General features: G+C 32.3%; 1 long non-coding RNA gene across 1 annotated transcript; it reads right to left on the bottom strand.

Annotated features, from left to right (window-relative positions):
- Window positions 1–1,560: 1,560 nt before the first annotated feature.
- LOC127728182 (uncharacterized) lies at window positions 1,561–11,877 on the bottom strand. The gene is made up of 3 exons (XR_007994018.1): window positions 11,786–11,877; window positions 3,465–4,047; window positions 1,561–3,088 (listed from the first exon to the last, which is right to left on the bottom strand). It is a non-coding gene; the product is annotated as an uncharacterized LOC127728182 (long non-coding RNA).
- Window positions 11,878–12,087: the final 210 nt, after the last annotated feature.

Raw genomic sequence — 12,087 nt, forward strand, 5'->3', positions numbered from 1 at the left:
GGATAGCAAAATTTATTTTAAAACGCAATCTATAGGTATACTGTGTCTGTGTTATTTGTCAATAGGAAATTCCATATATATCTTATTATAGTGACGCAACACTAAATTATTCTTTTTAATTTTAATTTTCAAATACCCAATACTTGTAAAATGAATACATAACCATTAATTTCATTCATTACTACACCGTCTAAATAGCATTTGCAATTCGAAAGTTGATTTGATGACGTCACGTTTAATGTTCAAATCATGTGGTATTTACTGAAACCCTGGTTTTCTCTATATTAATTGTTTTGTCAACGTCAAATGCAATGACTGATGTTACCAACGCCTACATGATTGACAGAAAAGCCAACAATTTCTGTTGAGCATGTTTTGAGTTTTGTTTTATTCCTTCTGATTTCTGCTCTTTCTAACCGATTATAGTCTGTTTAGCGGTTTAAACTGTATATGCTTTAAAATGATTATGCAATCGATTCTATAGCTTTTCAGTATATGGGAATCATTTATAATATGAATCTGTCGTTCATGACATTCGACAGCTTGGTTAGCAGTTGACGTTGCAGCCGTAAATCTGTTTTTGCAAATGGCGTAATGAAATCTTATTGACGTTGCGTTGTAACTACAATTTATTCTGGTCATTAGCAAATTCCGTCGGCCTGTACTTTAGTTGTAAGGACAGTAAGAGGACTTTTGACATGAAATTGTCTAGTAACAGCATAACGGTCAACCAACTCGTGATGGCGTCCGTAAAATTTACGAAGGGATGCTTTCACTTGGAACTCTTGGTTTAATAGCTTCCTTGTCAGCAGCAGTCCTCTATCAAGGAAATCATGATAGGAAATACAAGCCCTGGAATATCGTATCAACTAGGAGTTATATACTCCGTATGTAGGCGCTACTGGAATGTTGCTACATAAAAATGGAAGTTTACAATTGGGAAGCTGAAATCATCTCTTTTGCCGTAAAGTTTTGTTTTCAAACGACCCTAATTGTCAATTTCTAGATGTAAGTCAAGTTTCTAAAAAAATCAAAGTTTATAATTTGGTGCGCTGATTCCTCAACAATTGGTTTCTTTTTTGTTGTGATGACCACCGAATGTTGTATTTCAGAATTACTTCTAGGTTTAATATGAACTACTGGATGTGTACCTGTACTTCCACTAATAAGTGTGTCGTTGATTTCAATTATTGGACTTGTTTACCTCTTCTCTGTCATTTTTCTCTGACCAATTGTTTCTATCTGATGGTTCCACATAGACTGTGATTCACATCTATGGACGACCTAGTTTTGTTTTCAATTCATCGAGATGTTATGGTTTGGTGAGTATTTTCGGTATATTTCCTGTAGAATTATTACATCAATAGTGTATACCCATCATATACAGACGAAGTCAATGTCGGGATTAGTTAGACTGTTCATGTTATTGTTAAGATGTAGTTCTGTTGTATATTCAACGTTTTTTCCATGTCTTGTAATACTAATATTGCTGCTGCTAAGGACAAATGTAATATACAAAATGAATAAAAAGATAATGCTTTTACTCGATAAACCTGATTTAAATATAAAAGGAAAAATAGTTAAGCAATGGAAATTGGTCTTCACAAGTATAGTGTTATTACAAACAAAAACAATAAAATAGGTGACAGCAAATCTCAATATCATTAATTAGCTGACCTTCAAATGAAGAAGATACACTTTTTAAATATTGAAAGAAATGGTGTACATGTATTTTGTTTTTCATTTATAATAGTTTGTTTATATTTACTTGACAAATTCGTAATGCCTGCGTTTAACACCCACCTGTAATTAATTGTGTTGTTTATTTTAAACCTAGCCCATAACCCGACATTTCGTTGTACACCTCATATAACCTCGTGAAAACACTGATATGTTTTGTTCTGATTTCAGTAGTAGGCGAATGTGACAAATTTTTACTAGTTATTTGTTTCGTTCTCCCAACCTTGATTTTTAAAGGTAAGATCATATTTCCTCATGGTTTTTTATTTACTTTTTTGTTATAATTTCAGTATTCAAATTTTTTGACGTTCATGCGTTTTACGAATATGTGTTTTCCTGTTCTTCTAATTCGTGATTTGGAAGTGATTTTTTTCAATGGTGTTGCTTTCTTGTAAATGATGCCAAATATTCATAAAAAAACGGTATTTGCAACATATTGACAAGTCAAGTATGGTACAGGCCTATCAGGTAAAATATCCCCAACACCTATGATACCAGAGGTATGATTTTGATACATACGTGAAATCGTTTGACACTAAAGGCTGTAACTTACCAGTGCCTATATTTCCATTGAAATAAATGACAAAAACATTTATATTTCGTGTCATTTGCGTTAGTTCATCCTGATTTGGTTTAATAGATAACACGAGTTTTAGTCCATTCGACAGATTGAATAGCTTTAAAATAAAACTGAGGAACAAAACAAGTGAGAGAAACAAATGATTGAGGTTTTAAGACCATTTAGAGAAAAGCAACGATATTCAAAGCTCTAAACATGAACAAGAGCCGATTTTTTTAAGTGAATTTCAGAGATACCAATGTAGTGTCCTGATCCTTGGTATGTCTCCCCTAATATCCTGCAGAGATGCTTTAAATCAAATAATTGACATCTAAATTGTTTGATTATCGATATGTTTTGGAACTTATAATACATTTTAAATGAAATATTGAGAAAATATTCATTAATACGTCGTATTTATTTTATTTGTGTTGTTCTTCTTCTGTCTTTATTGTATCTTATTGGTAATCATACCACACCTCCTTTAATTTTATAAGAATCACAGATGCAAATTAACAATATACACACATTATCGAAGCCTCTTGGCTGCTGTTCACCTTCAGTAAAAATCATAAAGGGGGAGGTTAAACATAGTTCATGGACCGAAGTCTGCCATTCATAATGACTAATGGGTCCAAAACTCAACGAACGAGTTAATAAAAATGAATATTGTTTTAAGGTAAATATGTTCATATAAATAAAGTTCAGTAGACTGTATAGTACTGGTATTAGTCTTGATCATCTATAGTTTATGTCCATTGTCCAGGATTACAGGCAGGGTGGTTGAAACTGAAATATAAACAGAACAATACAAATTATTAATTTAAAGTAAAACCCCGTTTTGAGAGACTTTTTTTAAAATTGTTTTGATGTTGTATTAATGGAAAGAAAGGCAGTCCTACCTATTCAGTATTAACATCTTGACTTTAATTTGTACCTTTTCAGAAGAATAGAGTCGCATTTGTTTTAAATCAATGCATTAGTTTTCTTGTTAAAAAGATTCGTAGGATGATTGTTTTATACTATTGAAATTATTTCTGTTGATCTATTTTAAAAGAATATTCCTATATGAAATGTATTACATATATTTAAAGATATCTGTGATGGGTTCTTCTGAAGTAAACCATCTATATCATGTTCACTTAAATACTGCTGCATTACATACCCCAGGTTTCTCAATAAATCACAGTTTATAATTGGTTGTGCTGATTTCTCAACAATACGTGTCTTTTCTGTTGTGATGACCACCGAATGCTGTATTTCAGAGGTACTTCTAGCTTTAATGTGTACTGCTGGAAATGTATTTGTACTTTCACTAATATCTGTTTCGTTGATTTCAATTATTGGACTTGTATACCACGTCTCTGTCATTGTTATCTGACTGGTTGATTCTATCTGAAGGGTCCATGTAGACTGTGGAATCACATCTATGTACGGCCTAGTTTTGTTTTCAATCAATCGAGATGTTAAGGTTTGGTAAGTATTTGCTGGTATATTTTCTGTAGAATGTACTGCATTTGAAACCATACTCGTCATCAATGGTTTATTCCCATCGTATAAGGACGAAGTCATTGTCGGCATTAGATTGTTCATATTATTGTTGAGATGCAGATCTGTGGTATATCCCGGATTTCTTCCTTGTTTATTAATACTACTATTTTTGCTGCTCAGGAGGAGCAGTGTTTCGGATTTTGTAACACAAATAATGAACAGGAGGAATGAAGGAATCATCTTCTATCTTGATGAACCTGATATAAATACAAATAGAAAATATAAAAGCACTGGGAATAGTTCTTATATATATATATATATATATATTAATCTAGAATAAAACAGGTGGCAGCAAGTCTTAATAATATTAATTAACTAACCTTCAAATAAAGAAGAGAGTATTTTCAAACATTGAGAGAAAGGGTGTACATTTATTTGTTTTTCATGTATAATTTGTTTATACTTACGTGATAAATTCTTTTACATTCGTTTAACACTGACCTGTAATTAATTGTGTTGTTTATTTAATACATAGCCCACTATCCCACATTTCATATTTTGAACATGATATAACTTTGTGGAAACATTGACAAGGAACATTTTCTGTGATTTCTGCAGCTACATTTTGTGGTTAATTCTTATTTCTTTGTATAGTTCTCCCGCATATTCATATTTTCCGAATTATTTTTCTTCTTTTTTTTGTTACCTTTTCACGATCTTGATGTTTATACCTATTGTTTGTTTTACAATTTTGTGTTTTCTTGTCCTTGCAGTTCGTGCCTTGGAAATATTTTTTTTTCAAATGCTACTTGTGCAAACGATTATTGACCTTGTTGTTAATACATCCCATTGCCAAATATTTCAAACAAAAATCAAAAAGAAACAGCATTGATGAATATGCTCCACAGCTACATATATGATACCCAAGGTAAATATATAAAAGTGACTCAAATCTATCATTTCGGGTAATCTAATTTTGTTATAGTTTTATAGGACCATTTGTACAGTTGTGTATTTTGAAACTTACCTGAAACTAGACTGCTACGTGATGACATGAACACTGCAACCAACCACTATGTGCCATTTCTGTTCACGTATAAAACAGAAATGATGACTATTCTTCACGTCGGAGTGGTATGTTTGAGATGTCAGACTAGATAATAACCAGGTTTAAGTATAATGATACAACCTTAAAGCTCAAATCACCTGCTTTTTCGAAGATTCCAATGTACATTAGGGTAGGTAGGTCTACACGAGATTTAAAAAAAAAATAACCAAGAAATAGTAGTCTAAGTGCTGACTTGGATGTAAAGAGATGGTCACCTGGAATTCTCCCTTTCCGGCTGTAAAACCCCTGCTAAATTGGGGCGGCCTTTTGATTGTGTGGATCTATAAATACATAGCCACGTCAGGCCGGAATAAGGATGTTAAATCCGATGCATTGTGAAGGATGAGTGTCACGTTCTCTGCACATTAAAAGACCCTTGCAACAACTCTTGAAGTGTCCTTAAGGCACCTGTTACAAGACTAACTTTATGCCTCCAACAAATCGGTTTTTAATTCCGGTCGGCCTACGATGCTGAACCCCCTAATGTATTTATTGTTATTGGTTTCTCGTACTGAATATGCAGGATATAATTGCCACTGGATGTTTGCGAAGCAACAATCAATCAAAACATTTTATATTACTGTATATGAAATTTCCTTTTATACGACTGTATATGAAATTTCCATGTGTTTCAATACGGAAGCATGATAGTGATCTAAATGACAATACGTATATTTCTTACCGTGTTACCGGAAAACATAAATTTTATGCATTCAGACCATCCATCGGCTTTGAAATGAATTTTTTGGCATTGAAAACTGACTTCGAAAATTAACATGACAATACAAATCAGATAATTAATCAAGAGAATTTCTGAAATAAATATAGTGAATGCAAGATTTAGGAACGGAAAAAGAAATGAAGAGTTAATGATATTAAAATAAAAAGAACAAATAACCATCCTATGATTAAATATTAAATACATAAATTCTCTTGCTACTATATATTATGGATTTTTAACTTCAACCTAACCGGAAGTTTTAATAATCGGTAATGGTCAATTAAAAAGAACACGAAGGAAAAAAAGATTGAATTTTTGAGGCAATAGAAGAGTTTCAAAATGTATGTCCACTATAACATGATCGTAGGTTAAACAATCGAGTTCATTTGTAAGAAGATTGTTTAATCCTAATAGTATGAAGAAACAAGTTTTGTTGCTTTGTCCTTTGTGGATTTCTGCTCCGTTCATTATATAAAGTTTCTATTATAATTTTTTGGTGAAAAGAAAATATAGTAAAGGTACATAAAACAATGTAAAATCGATTGTCCCTTTAATATGCTTTTTTTAGAAATGAGGTTATTAAATATCAAAAAGGAAAATAAAGAAAATTTATTTTGCGAAAGATGCATTAAAATAGAGCGAGACAACCCTACAACAAAAATCCGAAACATAAATAAAAGAGTAAACGATTAGAACAAAGAAAGCAAGTTCTTTTAGAAGGTTCAGTGAAATGTGGGGTTAACCGGGTTTAAAGATTTCTAACATTCTAAGGTCTAGACTAATCTCATAGTTAGATGTGAAAAGTAATGATTGAATGAGTTTCATGTGAATAATCTTTCAACAGCTTTCTAGACAAGGATATGTTCACTGATGATGTTAACATGGAACTATGTTGTACAATATCGAAACCCGGAATTTTAAGGATCTAGCTCACACGATTTAAGTTCACACGAAAAACCTTTCAATCTTCATTGTTTAATGCATGTTATTGAAAGACCATTTAACCAGTTGTGTTCATCCAGTTGAGTGTGTAATTGTTTGAGTGCATATGTTTTGGTTTGATAAACAGACACAAATAATTCAAGGAATAATAGTCTAAAGTATATCAATTTAACAGTAAAAACCGAAACACATCTATTAAACGAAAGTCTCAATTTCATAAGGAATGATATCTATGCAATCAAACCGATTGATGATATTTTTACAACACATCAATCTATTACATCTGAAAATTTATTATTTTATACATATTCCAGAACCAAAGACGAAAAACAACAATACACGTGTAAAAATAGCAATACAAAAAAAAAAACAACTATCATCCATTCTTCGCATCTAAATATGGTGTTAGTTGCGTTAGTTCCATCTTGATTTAGTTTAATAAATAACACGACTTATCGTCCTTTAGACAGACAGAATAACAAGTGGGAGAAACAAAATTATCGAGGTTTAAAGTTCAATTCGGAAAAACAACCACGTGTAAGAATGGAAAGAGAATCAAGATCCGATTTGTTAAGCAAAAATTCAGAATTACCAATGGAACTTCCTTTCGTTCGAGCACCCAGTGGTGACCGGGGAATAGAAATATGGTCACTTTGGTCTTCTTCCGACCAGCAGTAAAATCTTGCCTAAGTGTTGCGTCCGTTTGGCTGTACAGGATGTACAAGTACGCAGCCACATACGGTGACGAAGAACATGTAAATTTACCCGAATTTAAAACAAAAACTTATAGTAAATTTTCGGAAATCAAAATAAATACACAAGAAATCATAGATATTATCCAGATATTAGATCCAAACAAGGCATCAGGCCCAGATGTGATCAGCCATAAAATGCTTAAGTTATGTCCGGAAAAGGTTGCAGTTCCGCTAAACATTATATTCAATAAATCTTTAAGAGAAGGCAAATATCCAACCAGTTGGAAGATAGCTAATTTAATACCTATTTTCAAAAAGGGGGATTCATCCTTGCCTTCAAATTACAGACCAATTTCTCTTATTAGTTGTGTTAGAAAAGTAATGGAAAGAGTTGTTTTAAGCACTTGTATAATCATCTACACGCTTACAAATTAATTTATGAATATCAATCCGGATTTCTTCCCCAAAATTCAACTGTTCATCAACTTTTAGAAATATACAACTGCATCTTAAACTCTTTGGAAAAAACAGAAATAAACTGTTTTGTATTCTGTGATTTCTCTAAAGCGTTTGACAAAGTTTGGCATAGAGGTCTTATTCACAAACTGAAAGCCTATGGTATTGATGGAACCTTATTACAGTGGTTTGAAGATTATCTGCATGACAGGAAACAAAGAGTAGTACTGAATAATTCGTCCTCCTCCTTTTGTAATGTGTCAGCAGGTGTACCCCCAGGGATCTGTTTTGGGCCCTCTTCTCTTTGTTTTATATATTAATGATATTGCTGATACGCTTACATCGCTGTGTAGGCTATTTGCAGACGACACTTCATTCAGTTATTCCGGTAGCGATGGTGAACAGATTAAATCTGTGATCGACCGCGACCTGAAAGAGCTGGATGTTTGGTCAACTAAATGGCTTATGTCATTTAATCCTGATAAAACAGAAATTATGATATTTTCAAATATTGAGATACCAGATCTCAACTTTTCCCTAAATGATAAAACTATCCCTATAAATACATCGCATAAGCACCTGGGAGTTACCTTTAGTTGTGACGCAAAATGGAACAATCATATTGAAAGTATAATTACAAGTGTAAAGAAACACCTTAATGTTCTGCGTAAACTTAAATATCGACTGTCTCGTAATAATTTAGAAAAACTTTATCTAGTTTTTATTAGACCCATTTTTGAATATGCTACGGAAGTGTGGGATAATTGTGGGATATGTTATTCAAATAAATTAGAAAAATTTGCAATTGGAAGCCGCAAGAATTGTAACAGGTCTACCAATCTTCACTAAAACTGATACTCTGTACTCTGAGGTTGGCTGGGAATCTTTATATGAAAGACGAAGAAGGAGAAAATTACAGATGTTTTATAATACAAATAAAAAACATGCACCTCAGTACCTGTGTAATCTTGTCCCCCCATGTATACAAAGTACAACCAACTATCCGTTGCGAAACGGTCAAAATATCATTGTTCCATTTTGTAGACTTTCCCTTACCACTGAATCTTTTATTCCATCCACAATACGAGAATGGAATAAGCTTGACTTAAAAATTCGAAACACCGACTCTATATCTAAATTTAAGAGAGAATTGAAAAATGAAAGTGTTCAGAGTAGAGTTGCGCCGTATTATATGTACGGTCCGAGGAAACTGAATATTATTTTAACTCAATTGCGATGTTCCGCTTCATTTTTGAACTCTGACCTTTTCAAAGCTAACATTATACTGGATCCTTCGTGTCAGTGTGGGTCTGATATTGAGGATGTTCATCATTTTCTTTTAGTTTGCCCAAAATACACTACATGTAGAGAAATTTTACTTAACAATCTTAATTGGCTTACTGAAAACTTTATTATTGATACTAAACTATTAACTTGCGGAGATCTTGAACTTTCGAATGAACAAAATCTCCTAATTTTCAAACATGTTCAAGATTTTATTAAAATGTCTAACAGATTTCTAGTACCTTCATAAAATATTATTGCTACCGGCACGGATGATAATCACCATCAAACCTAAGTCAACATCACAGAAAATATAATTTGCTTCTTTTCTTTTCCTCCTTTTCCATTCTTCTTGTTCTTTTTTTCTTTTTATTTATAGTTCGTATAATATTTAATGAATTTGTTAGCTTTACATGCATGCTCATAATGTTATTATTGTATATATACTTGTATTGTAATATGGAGAAGACTTCATAAGTATGATTTACTTGTGTCTCATCCATTTTGCTGATATTTAGCAAATAAAATATGTTTAAACTAAACATACGGTTAGAATGGGGACGTTAAATCTGATACCTCGTGTAAAGAGTTCATGCTCTTTCCATGTTGAGAGAGAACCCTTGCAACGTTTCTTTGAGGGGTCCGTATGTGACCTTTTGCAAGGTAACATTTCTGTCTCTATCCAATATACCCTCATTTCCCAGTGGCTGACCTAATTTCCCCAACCTTCATCCCGGACGGCCTCTATTACAGGGAATGCATATTATATGTATTGTTAATTTCTGTTCTCAACATGAACATGCATAAACTAATTGCCACTGCACGTTAAGCAACCAACAATCAATCATCCTTTCCTCCGTCCACATTTTGTGTGTTGTTCTTCTCTCCTCTTTGATACGGTAATACTAATAAATTTGTGAATGTAATGCATTGCAAAATGTATTATACATTTAAAAACTTAGAATTCTCAAACAATTTATTCTACTCATACTTCTAATATATTTGTGTACACCAAACGTCTATGGTTGTATCAAAGAATAAACAATTCAAGTGACAACTTTTAATGATTAAATTGCTTGGTATTATAAAATAAGGCTTTTCTGGGAAGTAATACTTCTTGTACTGAAATAACTCCAACCCCCTTACCAAAAAAAAATGTGAAAAATAGTTGCTTACATCCTCGTCATTTGGACTCTTGTGGATACATGTAGTTATCTCATTGACAATCATACTATTTCTCCTTATTTTATAAAATCTACGCAAGCCTAAAAAAAAAAACCATTCCAATGTGACGTGCTTCTTACGCTTTGTAAACAACACCGTGATAAAATTCTCGATATATCTATACTTAGCGCAGACTCAGAGATATACATAATAATGGCTGTTATAATATACCTCCCACGTAAATCCACATGTATCGTAACCTATTTGCAAACGCAATACCGATTTTGTTGTGTTAAAAATTGTGATTGAAAAAAAGACTACAGAACCTTTATTCTTATTATGATGCATAATAAAAAGAATTAATACATTAGAGCTCGGAGAAATGTACAAAATCAAAATCAAATAAAATTCCGCGAAAATCCATTAATGCTTTTGGCGCATTAAAGTCATTACAAAACATGACGTCGTACAAATGAAAACGCTAAAGCTGAAGGTTTCCCGTTACGTGAACCATCGAAATTCGGATAGTATTGCATTGAAATGAAGTTTTGAGGCAGGTGTTGTTTTATTTTCTACTCTATTGCATTATTCCCACATCTACTGTTTTCAGCAAGTCAACATGGTGGCTCCTTAGTGACGAAATGTCAACTGTTGATTTGACGGTAGCTTACGACAAAATAATTCATGGAAGCCTTAGATTTGTTGGAAATTCACACATGACCTGGGCCGTGATATTCGAATTTTATCCTGAGCGTTAAAATTAACGAATATCACGGCCCAGGCCATGTGTAAATTTCGAACAAATCTATGGCTTCCATGAATTATTTCTTAAATATACACAAATCATCGAAATCCTTTGACTGCTGATTACCTAGAGTAATATTCATAAAGGGGAGGTTAAGCATGGGTCATGAGCCGATGTCTACCTTTAATACTGACTTATGGATCCAAGACTCAACGAACGAAACGTTATTCAAACGATTTTTGGCGTGTTTGGAATCGTGTATTTTAGTCTTTCATTACAAGTGAATTTTTTTTTCTTCACTACACAAATAAAAGTTATATCAAGCCTCTTCTTTTTACACTCCTGTCAGAAGATTATGGGACACAAGTATTATTTAAAGTTCGATCCAGTCAAAAACAGATAATAATAATAAGTAAGCTTTATTTAGAGTCGTCATAGTATAAAAACAAGGACATAACATAAGGTCTATTGAGCTTTTAACCGACATTAAAATGCATAACAATACAATACATAATTAGCATACAATAAATTACATAACACAAAAATGAAGCCCTATAATTAAGCATGGTAGTAATAAGCAGATTATAAGCATGATAAGCTAGGTATTAAAGCTAAAAGCATATCAAGATGTTAACGAAGCATGATGAGAAAGCTGGTAAAATGCATTGCATAAAATATTAAAATATAGGATATGATCTAAATGGTAAAAATTTAACATAATGTATAATTAATAAATAATCTGCATAAACTGTGCACTAACAGTCATTTACATTCCATGGCTTTAAAATATTATTAAACTGACTGAAATTAGCATTTTTTCTAAAATCATCACGTAGATCATTCCATAAAACAGCAGCTGTATATTTAAAAGAGTTCTTACCATAGGTTGATGTTCAAACTCTATGTATATCTACAATATTAGAATATCTAAAACTATATTTACACATCTTTCAGTACAACTAAATCATGTAAACATGGTGGTGACAATTTATATAAAATTTAAAAAAATTCAATAGCCATGTTACGCATTTGTCTAATTTTCAGTGATGGAACCTTTGATCGTACAAACAATTCATCATACGAACTAACATAGTTTTGTTATATAAATCGTGAAGCCCTTTCCAGAATATTTTGTAATTTAGTGGTATTATTTTTGTTGCAAAAATGCCATGCCAAAGGAAA

The sequence above is a fragment of the Mytilus californianus genome, unplaced genomic scaffold, assembly GCF_021869535.1.
Source record: "Mytilus californianus isolate M0D057914Y unplaced genomic scaffold, xbMytCali1.0.p SCAF_2, whole genome shotgun sequence".
Lineage (NCBI taxonomy): Eukaryota > Metazoa > Mollusca > Bivalvia > Mytilida > Mytilidae > Mytilus > Mytilus californianus.